Raw genomic sequence first — 16,536 nt, forward strand, 5'->3', positions numbered from 1 at the left:
ACAAAATTAGTCCCACAGTCTGACTGAACGACCTTGGGCATCCCAAACCTAGTAAAAAAGTTGGCTAGTACTTCTACAATTTTTTCACTCTTAATTGTACGGAGGGGAATAGCTTCAGGATAACGAGACATTTTATCCATTAGTGAAAATATACTCATTCCCTTCCCACTACGAGTCCATCGGTAACGGACCACAACATCGATAATTACTTCTTTGAAAGGCTCGGAAACCACGGGATGGGGCACAAAGGAGCTTTAGGAACAGGTTGATTCGGCTTACCGACTTTTTGGCACACAATCGCAACTATTAACAAACTTCTTAACGTCTGCTTTCAACTTGGGCCAGAAATAGTTCGCGAAGAGTTTGCTGGTCGTCTTATAAACACCAAAATGCCCAGCCAAACCACTTTCATGAGCCAACAACATCAAAGCATTTCTGTAAATATAAGGGGACCATTATTTGTCTTAATATTTCATATTCCGAGTTACCAGCCTCCATCGGCCTACTCACCCTATACAAATATTCTTAATAATTCTAAATTTAGGTACAGTCAAGTCCGACTCTTCGCCTGACTCTATGGGTAGGTCGCGAAATTCATTTTTCTGGGCTTTAACAAGCTCTTCCACAGTCCAATTCGGATGATCCCTCAAAATATTAATATCTCCTACAATATTACTACTACGTTCCAAACTACTCAAATCTACATCAGTTGCAACGTCAACAAACTCTAGCACTAGAACGCGTAACTACTGCTACTTCTGGATTGATCAAAATTGGACAAGTCTTATTCTTAAAAGCCACGTCATTCCCCAAAACAATATCAACCTCTTTGACAGGAAACTTATTTACTACTGCCAATTTCAAAATTCCTGAAAAAGAAGGACATTTCAAATGAAAATTTCCAATGGGGTAAGACTCGACTGAATCAGGAAAACCAGACAGCAAAACAAACTCTTTATAATCAAAGCCAAAATCTTTAGGTAACGCATCCCGTAAGATCAAGGACTGGGCCGCCCCAGTATCCCGCAAAATCCTTACTTCCTTTTCAATGAGTGATTGACCGACGACACTCCCACTAGACAGATACCTCTCAAAACAGTCTGATAGTCATTGGTCACTTGGTCTGGTCGGGACAGGATCTCTTTCTTTTCTACCGACTCCCATCACCGGTCTTCCTCTAGCCTGCAATGATTTTTTGAAAGCAAAGCAAGAACTCTTCAAATGCCCTTTCGTATTACAATAAAAACACGTTACCTTCTTTTTCCACTCTGGATCATGGGAACCATAACCTCTCTTATCATTATAAGTAGAGAAACTTTTATCACTATTAACAGGTTCCTGTGCCCTGAATTGGATTTCTTATTGTGATGAATTCAGGCCGTATAAACGTCTTACTCTTATTATAACTACCTCGACCTGTCCTATCCCATTTCGGTTCTACACTTGTCCCTGATGCTCCTAACTCACTCTTGTGTGACAAATAATATTCATCGCTAGCAATAGCGGCTTCCTGTAAAGTGTCAATTTTCAGTTCCTCAAGGTGAACTTTTAACTTATCTGATACACACCTCTTGAATTCTTCTACAAATAATTCTTTTAATTTTTCCATGTCATCCACCTCTTTCGATTTAAACCAGTCTTCGGCAAATTGTCTTTTTCCCCTCGCGAACACTCTACAAAGTTTGGGTCACTACCCTTCTGCAAATTTCTGAACCTTTGCCTGTAGGCTTCCGGAACCAGCTCGTATGCTTTCAACACGATAGCCTTAACATTTTCGTAATCTGATGACAAAGTTTCATCCAAAGTTACATAAACCTTTTGAGCCCTTCCTACTCTGTATGAGAGTGGTCCAGTATTCCTGGGGCCACTGCAATTTGGCCGCAATCCTCTCAAATGACACAAAAAATTCCGCAACATTATTCTCTTGGAAACACGGCACAAACTTAAGGGCCTGCCACCCAAATATGGCAGGCGTTACCAAACTACTCGGGGAGGAAGGAGGGGAAGAGGGAGCTGCATTTCGCATCTCTCTCTCAAACATTCTCTCTCTCTCTCTCTCCTCAGCCTTAAATCTCTCGAAGTTAAATTCTAAAGTTTTTAATTCAATTTGTTTAGACAATACCTCTACAGACACCTCAGTCTTGGGTGTTAATACCTCACCCTTTTTAACCATACTGACGAAATCATAAACCTGGATTAACAATAAGCCTTTTCTAATGGATACATCATACTCCAACTCCAAATGTTGAGCTACTTGCTCCAATTCACTTCTGTCAAGCTCCGCAAGCCTTGCTTGCCACCCTCTCCAGAACAGGAGATCTAACACATTAACTGTCGCCATTGTTTTTAAACAAACTAACTAAATATAAGCAAAACTCCAACAAACCAAACACGAGGAGGTGTAAAAATGTTGTTTACAGAAAACCAAGCCCCCAGAATTAACTTTGCACTTAGTGAACAGACAGGAACGTAAAATCCTGTTCAAACGGTCGCCAATTTGTAACGGTCCTTTTCCTCCGTTACTAAAAATTAAATAACTTTCTTACCAAACTCTGTTCACAACAAGAAACTAAGTCCACAATCAGTGGAATAGCTCTCAAATATTATCAAAGTGCAAAAAATTAATTCATGGGGGAAAACGAAACGCCACAAAAATACTTAATTTAATACAAAAAATATCTAGACAGAAGTTACTCCTGAACCTCGGAAAAACATATATTATTGAAAACAATCACCCTGAATTATTTATGAAACAACACACTTACCCAATTAATGATAGGAAAAAGCAAAGATACATCCACAAAGAGAAGGGGGTTCAGACAGGAGAAGGCATACGGAAAGCAAGAATAACCTATCAAATACAAACTAAACCCTAACGGTGGTTTCCCTCCTCTTAAATACTGGAGCTGTGGCCGTGATCTCCTTAATTATATATAGGTATTTCTGTCCTCCGTAACACTGGAGTTATAGCCGTGATCTTTACAATTACTTATATGCCTCTGCGTCCAGAGACAAAAGTGAAGTGACAAGTGATATTCCACAGGATTCACACATCAGCGATCCTACGTCCTCGAGGATGATCCTCCAAAAAAAACCCGGGACGTCCAAATCAAAACCAGAGCCAAGGGAAGGGCATCACAAAGATCGCCTGAATATTCCAAAAATATTAATCACTTATACCTTGGCTAAGTGAGAGCCCCTCGACATTTACTGAGCCGAAGGTGAGGCAGGATGAAGCGTAAATCCTTCAAGAATAATCATAAATCCAAGTAGGCGATACGTAGCAAATCCAAGTCACCAGGAGTAATAAGGCTCGAGATCAACTGACTCCTTCAGTCCAAACAATCTCCGACACAGCCACGGTGACAGCACCCCTCGCTCACAAATATATGGAAAGACAGAATGTCATTAATGGCATTTACCAAACAAGACAAACCACCGGGGAGGAGGAAAAACAAACTAAATGGATAACAATAAAATTCATATACATAACAAAAACCAGTAATAATAAAATAGCTAGAATAAAAATATCACAAACAAAAGTGACAATATATATATATATATATATATATATATATATATATATATATATATATATATATATATATATATATATATATATATATATATATATATGCATACATACATACATATACATACACACAGATATATATATATATATATATATATATATATATATATATATATATATATATATATATATATACTATATATATATATATATATATATACAGTATATACATACACACATATATATACACGTACACGCACTTATATATGAAAAGAGAATCCACCATGGGCTAACTTATTTGTCTGTCAGTGTCGCTATGTTCATTATGAAGTATGGTTACTCCTAAACTCGGTGTTAGGATACTTAGCAAGAAATGCTAGACAAAGTGTCAGATGCATCCGAGGAGGGCTCTTGAGATTGACATACTTTTGCCCCATACACAGAAATCGGCTTTTGTCAGCGCTGTGAAATCTAACAGCGTTGGAACGAAGCTGTATTTGGTACCTGATCGCCTTAGTGCATCAAATGCTAATGGCATATGTCACTCCGCCAACAGATGGATTAACGTTATAGTGAGGACCACAGACAGTTTCTTAAATTCTAATCTACCTCGGTGTAATGAGAAGTGGAGAATAAATTCTCATTATACAGGAACTGTAAGGGTCAGTTGCTTATGGCCCGTTTGAACGTTATGCATAGGTACAGCCTCTTTTAAAGAAAAAAGATTGAGGTATTTTTATGTAGCCTATGGGAGTCAATTGTTTCAAACTGCATACGCCTCTACGTATGTACTTTTGGGAAGGAGATAAAAGCTATGTTCAACTTCCGTTCTGTTCTCAGTTATGAGACAGTTTCAGTAATAATGACACATCTATGCCTATCCTTCGTGTCTTTATTCACTCATTTACCCAGACAAGGGCCAAGGTATGACATGCAATCCTATTTACTGTAGATATAAGTGCTCAATGTTTGCCGTTTATGGCCCAATAAACATGCGTTGGATACTTGAAGTAGGATTTTTGCAATACTCTTGGTTTTAAGAAACTACTGGTTACTTTATTAAGCCACTTCTTGACATTAGAATAGTGGGAATGTCTGATTAAGGCAATTTAAAACATGGCAATTTATAGAACAATCAGTTTAGCGATAAATTGAACATTGGAGTAACTGTTTTATTAGCCTGGCGAAAGCACGTGATCTAAAATCTAAATCATCTAATTCTTGCGTCAAAATACAGTGTTTACACACACACACACACACACACACACACACACACACACACACACACACATATATATATATATATATATATATATATATATATATATATATATATATATATATATATATAGTAATGTTAATTTGCATTCGTTTCATGAATCAAGGATCGTACTGTCTGAACCTCCCCCTCCACTCCCCCTAAAAAGATAAAAATTTACTGTAGTATTACAAAGCCAAACGGTATAATGTCCACTTAAAAATTATCACAAGGAGATTTCAAAACGATTTAAAAGTAATCTTTGAGAGTGTATGAAGTTAGAAGAGCCATTGTGTTGTAAGAGTGGCGTTAGGATGCATATTCGGGTAGATGATATTCTGGAAAACGCTTACAGTAAATGCCCTGCATCCAGGGATATGGCAAGAAATCGCTCCTTTTAACTTTTCTCCGCGTTTCCATTTTGATTGAGTTCTGCAACAAATGCCGATTCATCGTTGAAGGAAACGAATGGTGAAATGGTGACCGGCGGAAGAAATTACAACCAGTTATTGCGGCTTTAGCGTCAATGTTATGGTACATATTTGTTTTCCTCAATGCATTTATTATTCTTTTTTTGATTGATTCGCTTATATTACCAGTTCTTGTATGGGCGCTATTGCATACACTCATATACGTAAAATAAAAATACACAATATATAAATTATATGTATGTATATATGTATATAATTTATTTGTTTATATATCTACACACACATATATATGCATATTTACATATTTATGTATACATATATACACATATATACTTATATATACATATAAGCACACATATATATAGTGTATATATGTATATATAAATATGATATGCATATTATTTATGTATATATGTATATATATTATATATATATATAGTATATCTATATATATATATAATTTATATATTTGAGTATTATTTTATGTTTGTGAGTGTAATTTTTTATTTTATGTATTATGATTGTATGCACTCATATATATAAAATAATGACACATCTATATATATTATATATATATATATATATATATATATATATATATATATATATACACACACACACACACACATACGTCTCTTGTGTAGGCTTTTAATTTAAAAACAAGTGAAAGTATCTCTCAATTTAAATGAACCGATTTACGTTGCTTTCTGTCAGTGCCCCTCCCCTAAATTTGCATTTCCGTTTAGTAATTTACTCTTTGACATATTCATATATTGTATGTGACAGCCCGGCGTATATTTTTGTCTTCAGTGCAAAGGGTTGGAATCTAGGATAACAGTTATTGAATATGGCAATTCCGTGTCTCCTGAAAGGTTTATTAGTTTGCTCTCTTGATTCAGACCTATTCGTGCTCTCCTCTTTCCTGCCTGTGTGAGCGCTTTTGGTTCTGTTCTCTTGTTTCTGTGTCTTCTATGATTCACAGGGTTTGTTATCTTCAACTGGTGTGATGTTATGTATGAGTACTTTTAGATTTTTTGGTTATTGCAAATTTTTTAAATTTGTTAATTGTGGTTAATAGATTTGATAGTAAGACGGAGGATTTTAGGTATTTTTTTAGGATCAATTAAGTGCTGGTGAAATATTAGATGTTTAGTCTGTGATAAATCTAACTTGTGTCCAGCATTACGCATGAAATTAAGTATCAGTGTCTTATAGTATTTTTAAAGATATTTCAAACTGCACTCGGGAATTTAAAAGAATCAAGGGACATGCTTTAGCAAAAACACAAGTTTTCATTTATCCATCCTCTGACCAGTACTGTACTTTAGCATTTTCGTTACGGTTATTTTTTAATTTGGATTTTTTAATCATTCTTAACTTTAAAGAATCAAAAACAAATCAGCTTGCTGTCAACTTGTCTTTTAGTTGACAGTTGAACGAAAAGGTTGAATTAGGCTTGCCTCTACTTTGGAATGCAATGGATAGGTGACATCTATCCGTTATTTATTATGAAAATGGGAGTTGTAGTTCCAACTTCTAAGTTGAATAAACTGATGAGAAGAACTATTGTTTGTATTCGTGTGTGGGAGATATGGTTCCTAGGATCCATAACATAATGGCTTGGTTCCTCTCTGTGGCATGAAAGGTTTGAATTTCGATGCCCTTATACTTTATTTCATCACTTCCTATACTGATCCAGTGGTCCCTCTACCTCCACCCTGGCCCTCATAGCTCTTGGGTGCGTTACTCTGAATCCCTCAATCCTGGTTCCCAAACCTCCTGGAACCGTTACTCTGAATCCCCCACATCTAGATATTCTGAGTAAAAGTTGTTCTTGTAATTGGATCCTTCTTCGTGCTCCGAAAAAGAGGGAGGCTTTAGAGAGATTTGGAGATGTTCCAAGGCCTAATCCTGGGATAGAGTAGTTTGGGGGAAGTACATCTAATCTGAATTTAATGATGAGCATACGAAGGGTTTACGTAGACATTTGTTCATCATGGAATTGAGACCAGGGCACAGAAAGTGATAATATCAGGAATTGGGATGCTTTCGAATTGCATGATTAAGTGGAAAATAAACTGGGAAGAGCGAGTTACGAAATTGTATTTGAGAGGAAGGCACATAGATAAGAACGTGATTAAGAAAAAGATCGGCTCTTGTCTTGCATAACGAAGAAGGAGCCAGTGAACATTATTAGAAAAATTAGTAAGGAGAAAGGTTGAAAGGTTTACGAGAACTTTGAATATTGGAAAAAGGGGGCGGTAGATGGTAAGACCTTGCCGTAGGCTAGAATAGTTTAACTCTCTCTCTCTCTCTCTCTCTCTCTCTCTCTCGCTTCTCTCTCTCTCTCTTCTCTTCTCTCCTCTCTCTCTCTCTCTCTATCTCTCTCTCCTCTCTCTCTCTCTTCTCTTTCTCTCTCTGTAGTGTATATATGTATATATATATATATATATATATATATATATATATATATATATATATATATATATATATATATGTGTGTGTGTGTGTGTGTGTGTGTGTGTGTGTGTATGTTTGTATATATTTATATATTAGAATGCCACCACATTAATATTCGCATGATAATACACCGCAAGGTCGTTAGTAATATTCTAAGTTTGCGCAGGAATGGCCTGAAAGTGACTGCCTCATGATGTCTAGTTGGGTAGTATTCCTATCCGGCAAATGATTATGTCCTTACAGAGGTACCTCAAACTAACCAATCTACAGAATAATTAGACCTCACCTTAAAAGCGAAATTTGTGAACGAAAACTATTTCCATCCAGTAACAATTTTGTTGACAATCTCTCTGGATGATGTGAAAGTGTTGTGATTTCTGTTTAGGACCTACAGTTGATTTTACAACCAACTTTATCGTTGATATTTCACAAAAAGAAAATTCTAGCTTTTATGGAATGCCAAAAACCAAATTTTTTGACGTCTTGGAAAGGTTTATGTGCTTAAATTTACTGGGGTAGGTTACCGTAGTGTAGCTAAATACACACTTCCTGAGTGGCTTGGTCTAGTCTCTCTCCTCTCTCTCTCTCTCTCTCTCTCTCTCTCTCTCTCTCTCAATAAGACTAGAGTAGTATAAACCTCGTATATGCTCCAAATCCATACCTTTAGAAAGGGAGCTAACGTCAATAGGATCATTCACCCAGAACGCTCCTTAAGCGGCGGGCTGAAGCTACGGCTTGGCACTTGAAAGGAGCAAGTCAGTCAGCCATCTTAACTCTATGTGTGCCCAAGTCTCTGGGGTAACACCGTTGCTTTTAACATGTCGATGACTATTGAGGGGATTTCTCTCTCTCTCTCTCTCTCTCTCTCTCTCTCTCTCTCTCTCTCTCTCTCTCTCTCAGGAAATATAAAATCCTTTGAGGGTCTTCAAAGATGGTATATGGTAACTCGTAAGAACTGATCGCGCTGAGTGCTCTTGCAAAGGTAAATACTTATTGTTTCATATTTTTCTCCCCTTTGAGTTTGTATATGTGATATCCACATCCCATTAGTATTCCTTTGTTGAATTTTGAAACGTGTGTGTATGTGCTGAAGGTTCATATTAAGTAAATTAATATGTAAATGTTAGTGTATGTTAGGGTATGATTGTGATATAAAGATTCGTTAATGTATGTGTAAGGGTTAATCCACCGTGCTTTCATGATCAAGACTACTTTATTCATTCGCAAAAGCACAAGGTCTCTGAGGTACCTGAGTCTTTCCCAGATACGGTAACGTAAATCCAATAGCTGTTTTAAATGCGGGCATCTCAGCTGACGTCATCATGACGTCAAGTTCCCGTGCTACCCGTAACACAAATTGTCTTCAGCATAACGCAGCGTTTAGCGAGTTTCTTACAGGTCTGGTGAGGAAAAAAGCCTTTCAAATATCGCCGAGTGGTGGTTGCATGATGGTTGCATTGCTGGGGATCAACGGCAGCTTGCAATGTGGAACAATTGTACATCGGAGTGCCTGTTTCTTGAGGCTCTCCCCTTTAAACGTGGGGGCCAAGAAGCAAGAAATCGATAACTCTGGTTGTAATGACGAACATTATCGAGTGAATCTAATCGTGTTTAAGTCGGAAGTTTATGTAAGAGTAGGGCTTTGGATTCTCATTTCAGTCGACAACGTAGAGAGTGAATAGCAGCATATTAGTATTCATAACGGCTTCCCTCGGGAGTTTACATAAGGATCTTCGAAAGAAATATTTAAATAGGGCTTTTGAGTCTGTGTGTGATGTTTTCATCCAAAATTACTTTTATAGCAATGCATTATGAATTTGGACCCGGATAAATGTTTAAATAGAAATCGAGTAACCGAAATTTCATATGCTTGAAAGCATGGGTAAAATAGGATATTTTTTTTATCGAATGATTATGTCACTTTGCAACTGAAAGACGTAAAGCTACACTTAGTTTTTTAAACAAAGGTGTGTGTGCCATTATTATTGCCGTTATCATTTTTTTATTCGTAAATATTCGGTGTAGAATATTTCTTCAAACATAAAAACAAGTTTTATTTCTTCTTGACCAGAAAAAAAGCAGACCGTATCGAAGCCTTTTCCACACTACCTAAAATCTACACATTTTATTCTTCCTGTAATTGCCTTCCGCACTTTACTTGGAGAGAGTATTGCCTAAACAGAGAGAGAGAGAGAGAGAGAGAGAGAGAGAGAGAGAGAGAGAGAGAGAGAGAGAGAGAAGGGGGTCGGTGTATGGGGAATGAGGGAGGGAGGCAGACAGGCAGGCAGCCTATTTTCGGCCTAATGCCATTAATTGCACACCGAAATTTGGGGAACTTACTACAACCATGATGCTGAGATACACGAGAGAGAGAGAGAGAGAGAGAGAGAGAGAGAGAGAGAGAGAGAGACTGTAGCCATGATGCTGGGATTTGAGAGAGAGAGAGAGAGAGAGAGAGAGAGCTGTATTCCAAATCACATGCGTTCAGCCATTCCAGGAGATCACTCTTTGAGGGAGAGAGAAAGAGGGAGAGAAAGACCAGGGCTGAAAAGCACTTTTCTGAACTTAGCAATTTCGGCCATGACCGGAAATTAAAATAGGGAAGGATCTCGCTCACCCTCCTATTTGGATGCATAAGGTTTGAAAGGCGTCTGATGGAAACGATAGAGAAACGAATGATGAAATGTATTTAGGTGTATACACGTATACTGTGTGTATGTATGTATTAGTATGTATGTTTGTATGTATGTACGTATATGTATAAAATATTATAGTTTGCTTTCGCTCAAATATGGGTGGTTATTATGCATGTTTGTCATTTCCTATTTGTTTTGATGATTGGAGTAAAAAATGAATGAGCGTTTTAATAACAAATTTAAATGAGCTCGCAGAGATGACCTAGTTTTATAATAGTTTTAATGGTTTTCTAAAATCACACACACTCATACGTACATACATACATACATATATGTATGTATATATATATATATATATATATATATATATATATATATATATATATATATATATATTTATATATATATATATATAATTATTATATATATATATATATATTATATATATATATATATATATATATATATAGTTCAAGATTAAATTGTTGCCCCCAAAGCGGTTGGCTCCTAGAATAAAACAAGAGAGTGGTCGCTGCCACATTCAGAATTCAGCTATTGAAAGCTAAACACGATAAAACTTTAGTATGTGCGACATCATACCCTCTTACACTCATTATTCACTGCCCCATTCGCTTGTAAATAACACAAGCTTCTCAAGGATATTAAAGCCATTTCTTTCATATACCTTTTTTTACTCCGTATGTCCAGCACTTTTTTGGTGCCTCCTTCATCCATCCACTTGCACTTTTCATCAGCCTGGCGTCTTTGATTCTCTCCACACGACCGAATCCGAGGTGGCACGAGAACACCTTACAAACCACGCCACTAAGGCGCTCCTTGCTTGCTTGGCTCCATAGTCAGTGAGAAGCTCTTCCCAATCTTGAGCACACACCCTGGTTCCTTCCTTTCTTCTGTAACTCGGTATTCCTCAATCCTGTCGTCTATATAGTGTGGGTGCGCGAGTTATATGTATGTATGTATGTACGTACGTTTGTATGTGTGTATATGATGCAGTTCCTTTTAGTGCTTGTGTAAAACTCCTTCTCACTGAATTTCCATTACTTTGATAAGTTAATGCACAAAGTGTATATGCAGTTAAATGTTATTGCTAATAGTTCATACAAACTTTCGAATTATTTTTCACTTGGCTCCCATGCAAATATGAGCGCAGTATGCCTTTGCGCTTAAATATAACTCTCCGCTTGGATTAAACTAAGCGCCTATAATCTTCGTGTTGTTTTCGTAACCTATAAATGCCATGGTATGAGCGTTGTTGATAGACGCATATCTAAAGTGATAGCTGCTTACTACTCTAGAGTGGAATACCAACCACAAAGATTACTTTGCCTGGCTAGATTGAAAGGGTAATCAATTTGATGTTTTGATCGAGATCAGGGCAGAAAGTGGAATATGTATCCCATCATGGGAGTTCACCATTGAAAGTAAACGTTGCCATACGTCGGTGGAACCGTTGGGATTTTGTAATGGGAGGTATTCGAATTTCAACCGAAAAGGGTGAAGTTGCGATTTCAAGTGTCTGTTGGATTTTTTTTTTTCTGGATGTTCAAGGAGCAAGAGCCGTGAGGACACAATGTCATGTTAATCTAAAAATAACAACAACAACAGAGTGAAGCTAAATACACATAGGCGTAAATACACTTTTGTGTGCTTTGCCCACGAATCACGCTTATTTATGATGCATACGTATATAAGTATAAGCTTTACTATTAGTCTTTGTGTTTAAATGAATGAAAATGTATATTTCATGTTCTATGTGATAAAAAAAAGCATTTTCGCTTTCGTACAATCTTTATTTGTTGTTTCCATTTATGAGTAAGATGGAAGGCCCTGCGGCGATATGGCGACCAATCATATCTATAGTAAGACAAGAAAGGAAGAAAAAATGAATAAAACAGTAGTATTCCCAGATGCTGCGAGACCGTAAGGTATTGGAAGTGTTCCGGTTCCTTTTCTTGGTGAAAGGTATTTGGTATGTGGGAAAGAGGAAAAAAGTAAGCGAATAAATAAACTAGAAAAGACAGATGGAGAAATTCGAGAGGAAGGTGTTGTGCGTCTATTATATATATTCTATATATGTGTGTGTGTGTGTGTGTGTGTATGTATATATATACGTATATATTTATATATATATATATATATATATATATATATATATATACATAATATATATATATATATACATATATATATATATATATATATATATATATCTTATATATATATATATATATATCAAAAATGTATAATTTTATATACATACATAATTATGTGTGTATTATATATATAAACGCGCACATATGTGCACATTCATAGGTACATGCATACATCGACCCATCCATATACACATATGTATCCATATGCAAATGAGATAATGATTTAAAGGGATAGTAGATGAGAACAGTACTTGTCTCCAAGGTTCCTGAAAGACCCAGACCTCCTCAGATGAGACCTATGAGTGAGTAGGGAGGCTGAAGATGGGGAGATTTGTTGAAGAGAAAGCACAAGAAAGACATTGATGGCACAATTACACAAAGGCCGTTTGCATCACCCAGATGATGCTATTGTGTCTGGAATTCCACCAGGTAGTGTTCTTGGGGCACTGTTATTTTTAGTAATATGATTGTTGGGCTGGAAAGCAAGATTGTTGAGTATACCAGTGATGCCACACTTGTGGATATACCAGGCCTCAGGTATGACATGGAGCCGAATAGTAAATGGTGTAGTCGGTGGAGTATGATGTTGAACTCCAGTAAAACGAAAACACTAGATTAGTATATCTAGTGCTAATTTTCTACTCCATCGTCCCATTCAGGTGGATGGGACTCGGCTAAACGAGTCTGAACCTTTGACATCACTTGCTGCAACTTTTGACTCTCATCTTACTTTTGAGAGACATTTAATGAAAGTGTTAGCAAATGCCTCACGAACTTGGATATTGTGTGTAAGGCTATATTATAGATATATTATAATGTTTTTATTGAGATATGGCCTTACCAACGTACAATTTTTGTAGTTCGATGTCGATACTTTCTAAAGTTACCTCACAAAAAATTGCTGTTATTTTTAGTTCATACAACTTTAAGTATCGATTTTGGTTTTTTAAACGAATGAAAGTGTAGAGATTATTGAATTCTTGAATACCAAATAATAAATGAAGAGCCCAGAAATCTTTGATATTTTGTTTCAAAATATAAAGGGTAAGACTTTTAGGGTGAGGTGGTAGAAGAAGCAGTGCCAGTAGATAATTCAAATTCTTTCATTTTTGGTGTTTGGGAGAAAATGGTTATGGGGTCTTTTTCTGTTTATTTCTCCTCTTCTTTGTGCCGAGTATTCCGGTCTTTGTTTGCAGTGGAAAAGTGGTTATTTAGATGCGATTGCAGGTGCGAATGTTTTTGGTGGCTCCAAATATGATTTTATCAGTGTTTGTAAACGCCCTTTGTGTGCCGGCATGTTTACTCTACTTGCGAAATTACCTTTGTATTTGCTCGACGCCACTCTACGGAGTTTGTTTGTCTATTTGACTTCACTGGTCATGATACCATGATTATGTTTTCAGAAATACCAGTTATTTATCGTTGTTAGATGTTAAGCCAACCGAAATGCTTTTTTACCGGCGACTTTCGTTGAAGTGTGGGAGATTACTCTTGATATTGGGCAAAAGGTTTATTTATAGGGAGTGCAGCTGAATCCTCGCGTGATTTCTTTGCCCCCGATTTTTATTCCTCGCTCTATTCTTAGATGTGTTACGAAGTAAAACCCTCGGCTATATATTTCTTCTCCCACAGACCTAATTTTAGAAGGTAATAATAGCTGCTGCAAATGTAGCCAGGTGTCTGACACTAAAATGCGGGTACTCCCGAAAAAGTAAAGAGACTCTCTCTCCATCTGCTGTTATCTCACGGCAAGATGAAAATAAAGGAAAAATCCCTGGTGTTTGTATGTGTATTTGTATGCGTTTGTATGGATTTCAAATCGTGAGATTGTTACGTTGGGTTATGTGATTTTCTATCAGTCGCAGCAACAATTCCAGCTGACAATAGAAAAAAGGTATTTAAGTGAGTGTTTATGAAAAAGAAAAATGATCTTTAGGTTTGTTGCAACTTGGGCATTAGGCGTTCTTTTCCTAACGAATAATTTTGAAAGACCGTTTGAGCGGATAGCCAATTACCTATTTTCTGATCCCCCTTTGATAATTAGCGCTAATTGCCATGACAATTATTGTGGTTACATTGATGATAATAACAATAATCATGTGATGCAGCCATTCGTGTATCTAATAACTGCCGTTGGGGTTATGCCGTGATTAATATTGCCGTTGTTGTTGAATGGTCGTGTGTAGACAAATAATATTAATTGTTTTATATATATGTGATGCATATAGTACTGTTTCTCTACTAAGAGATACTGTTCAATTACTTATTTGCACTCAAAAACTTCAACGTTTGGAAGGACCAAACGATGAAGTTTATGTCTGAGAAATCGGGTTTGAAGTTTGTGTTTGCCCTGAAATTGGCTGAAAGTTGAACCTGTCAAAAGGCGCAGTTAGCAGCTGACAAAGAAATCCTTTTGAAATCTCTTTTTGTTGGCGCAGAGGCTACTTATTTTGTAAAACTAACTTTGTAATCATATGAAATAAGTAAGTGAGAATTGTAGCTTCAACGCACGACGACGTAAATGAGTGTTAGGTGGTGATGACATTGAAAAACAACCCCATTCAGATCCAGTGGGGCACTAATCCCGGTGTTGTCTTCATGGCTATCAAGATGTAAACAAATGGACGACTGGGCTTTGTCCGCTAAAAGCTCCCTTAATGCGCTGGAGGGAGAAGTTCTCAGTGTTCTTTACTTTACGACACCTGGCGTGAAAGAGGATGTCCCCAATCAGAAATTGCCATCAAGGGATAGATGGTGATAGATGGGCTATTTACCAAGCCGAATGACCTGTATCATGAAGAGGGATCAGTGCAGTTAAATAGAACGTTGTTCGGAGAGCGCGGTGGGTCCTTGTTTGATGACGCCTGTGATGTTTGAATTTTGATAGAGGCGTCCGATTTGTTTTGCGTATTGTTAGTTGCGTATTGGCCCCTTGTTTTCCGGGTAGAGGATAAAAAAATTGTGAATGAAAAGACTAAATATCCTAATTGATATCGTGCAAAATATCCAAAGAAAAGGTTGACTATAAAACGACTGTTGTTTGTTCCCGTTGCCTCATCTTAACAAAATTATTAACATGTCAAAAATTGATAAGCACAATCATTTTCAAAAGAGGAATAGCAAACCTTTACTTAGATATAAGAGCGACATTTTTTGTCTCGCTGTTAAAAGAAAGAGGTATTGATGCCACCAGAAGTGACATGGAAGCAACGGGAAACTATTCTTAACGCTCAAGTTACCCTTCAAATAAGAGCATTTGCCAAAAGTGCGTCTTGCGTTCGCTTCTTTTATCTTGTTCTGGTTGGCCCCTGAACAACCCTCAGCTTCGTTTTATTCCAGTTTCATTCTCTCCTTAAGAGAGGGAGGCCATGTTCCAGGGAGAGAGAGAGAGAGAGAGAGGAGTGACGAGAGAGAGAGAGTGGGGGGGGAAGGAGGTTGGGGAGTGGGGGTGAGAGGAGGGGGGGGGGAGGGGGGGGGGAAGGGGGGTTGGGAGTGGGGAGGGGGGGGGGGGGGAAGGGCGGAAGGTTTGGGAGTGGGGGGTGTGGTTGGGGTGGAGGACATTGAGTTGGTGAGGTAGGAGGCTGCCTCATTTCCTCAGATTTACCGCCTGAATACCTCATTTGGCGGGAGCCTTTCCTCGGAGAATACTGCCTCCGCATCTTTCCTCCCTCCATTCCAGCGGGTTCTCTCCTTCTTTTCTCTCGTCGCTTCACGTCAGGTTCGCGTATGCACAGAATATCGCCGCATAAAATTTGGCATGCACTACCTCCATATTCTATTTGCGTTTTCAGATCCCATTGAACCTCAGATTTCCTTCTATATTCGTATTGCAAAGCTTACTGGGAATTCAACCAGGACTCAGATAATTCGCTGAAAAGCCTCTTTTTGTTTTTCCCGTTTTCACCGAATATTAATGGTACGGCCTCAGGTCCACCTGCCCACTGCGCTGCCTGAAGTTAGAGTTATAAAGACTCTTTTCATGTGTGCTTTCAAGCTTGAATAATTGAGGTGTTTTTATTAAGCGGCATCAAGGAACGTTCTTTCC

Source organism: Macrobrachium nipponense, chromosome 12 (genome assembly GCF_015104395.2).
Source record: "Macrobrachium nipponense isolate FS-2020 chromosome 12, ASM1510439v2, whole genome shotgun sequence".
Classification (NCBI taxonomy): Eukaryota; Metazoa; Arthropoda; class Malacostraca; order Decapoda; family Palaemonidae; genus Macrobrachium; species Macrobrachium nipponense.